General features: G+C 50.0%; 1 long non-coding RNA gene across 1 annotated transcript; it reads right to left on the bottom strand.

The window, feature by feature from the left end:
- Nucleotides 1-622: 622 nt before the first annotated feature.
- LOC123130587 (uncharacterized) lies at nucleotides 623-1,878 on the bottom strand. The gene is made up of 2 exons (XR_006463887.1): nucleotides 1,174-1,878; nucleotides 623-1,008 (listed from the first exon to the last, which is right to left on the bottom strand). It is a non-coding gene; the product is annotated as an uncharacterized lncRNA (long non-coding RNA).
- Between the last annotated feature and the right edge of the window lie 260 nt (nucleotides 1,879-2,138).

Consider the following 2,138-nt stretch of genomic DNA (forward strand, 5'->3'; position numbering starts at 1 on the left):
CGGAGTCCGGGAAGTGGACACGGTGTTGGAGTTATGCTTGCGCAGGATGTTCCTTTAGCTTCTCGCTCGTGCTTCGCCTTCTCTTCTCGCTCTCTTTTGCGTATAAGTTAGCCACCACATATGCTAGTCGCTTGCTGCAGCTCCACATATATATGCCTTATCCATTCCCATGAGCTTAAATAGTTTTGATCGCGTGGGTGTGAGATTGCTGAGTCCCTGTGGCTCACAGATGCTACAACTCCAGATGCAGGTCCAGGTGATTCTGCTCCAGTTGACGATTACGAGCTCAGGTGGGAGTTCGACGAGGACTCTCAGCGATACTATGTGTCTTTTCCGGATGATCAGTAGTGGTGCCTAGTTGGGGTTATCGATTCAGGACCTTGTCGCATGTTGGGGGTATTTTCTATTTTGGCGCCGTAGTCGGGCCATGAGTGTTTGTTTGATGGATGTTATTTATGTACTCTGATGTGACGTGGCGAGTGTAAGCCAACTATGTTATCTCCCCCTTTTTATTATATATTACATGGGATGTTGTAATGATTGCCTGACTTGCGACATTGCTTTCAATGCGGTTATGCCTCTAAGTCGTGCCTCGACACGTGGGAGCTATAGCCGCATCGAGGGCGTTATAATGAAGCATCTTCCGCCAGACTTTATAACTTGCTAGAAATACATGCAAACATCATCCAACAAATGAATGGCTTATGAAAGTTGCTTGCAAGCAAATAGAACGAATTATTGCAAACCTGAACATAATTCTATTGTCTACGGATCTTTTCTCTGAGCTCTACAAAGGAATTCGTCTAACAATTTCTAAAAAGAATTTGAATGAAGCTATTGTACGTTTGTAGACAACCACGCAACAAATTAAAGATCACAGGAGCAACAAAGCATCAGGGATCCTCCTGCGGTCCACACGGTCCTCAATGACAGAGTTGCCTGGTCAGTGGGCTGCCGATAGAGCATTGACCATAGCATGAATAATCAACGGAGTTTGTAATTGTAGACCTACACATGAAATTCCATGAGCATAGATAAACTGATCTTGTGATTTCGTAGAAGCAGCAAATTATAGTACCGACTGAATGAACAGCTTGTGCCATTTATAGATAAACTGAAACAATCATGTAGTCAACGAGTACTATAATATGGTAGTAGCAGCAGGCAGCTCACCATCTGGAACCCAGCCGTGAAGGTACCACCGGTCGCCTCTATACCGGGGCTCGTCCTGGAACTCCTTCGGCGCACTTCTGGAGGAACCTTGCCAGCTTCTCCGGCAGCATCACCGGTGGCAGCTCCCCCTCTAGTCGCTAGATCCCTTTGTAAAACGGAATTTGTTCGATCAGAGAGGAGGAAGCTAGGGACGTGGTGCGGTGCGCGTAGCAGCGAATTAGCGCCGCCTCTTGCATCCTCAGCCGCTAGCTCGCCGACCGCCCTCTCCATCCCCGGCCTCGATCTTGCCGGCACCGGCCCACTCCATCCCCGTCCGTGATCCCACCGGTGCCACCCTCCAATCCCCTTACTCGAGCCAGCTCGTCTCGAGCGCAGCACGCAAAGCCATGCCTCCCGCGAGGTCGCCGATGCGCAGATCGGCCCTCTCGAGCTCCTAGAGCCGGACGCCAGCGCCGCACCCTCCCATCCTCTGCCACGTACGAGGTCACGACCAGTAGGTGGAGGGGATCGGTGAACGGCGAAGAAAGCCGCGGGTAAGGAGGAGATGGGATTGGGAGGCAGGAGAAGGCCGGCGGCGCGTGGTGACGAGCGGAGCGGGGTCGGAGGTGGCCTGCGGCACGAGGGGTGTAGCAGGAGGTTGGCAGGGTGGGGCGGAGCACCGCAAGGTAAAGGACCGCGAGGAGGGGGAGTCTGGATAAGATGAAACAGAGGAATCACGGGTTGAATGCATACAGATGTAGGGTTTTTTTCTTAAATGAAACGTTTTTCAATATCTTTCCCACAGGCACCCGAATTAGTACCGCCTCACCTATACGTTTTAAATTTAAACTGAAAGCGTAAATTTATGGAAAAAAGTGTATTGTGACGATGAACCCACGAAGTCAATCCGTACTTTACTATTATTATTATTATAGCAATAGCAATATGGCCCGTGCGTTGCAACGGAAGAAAGAAAACATTATATG

This window comes from Triticum aestivum, chromosome 6A, assembly GCF_018294505.1.
Source record: "Triticum aestivum cultivar Chinese Spring chromosome 6A, IWGSC CS RefSeq v2.1, whole genome shotgun sequence".
NCBI lineage: Eukaryota > Viridiplantae > Streptophyta > Magnoliopsida > Poales > Poaceae > Triticum > Triticum aestivum.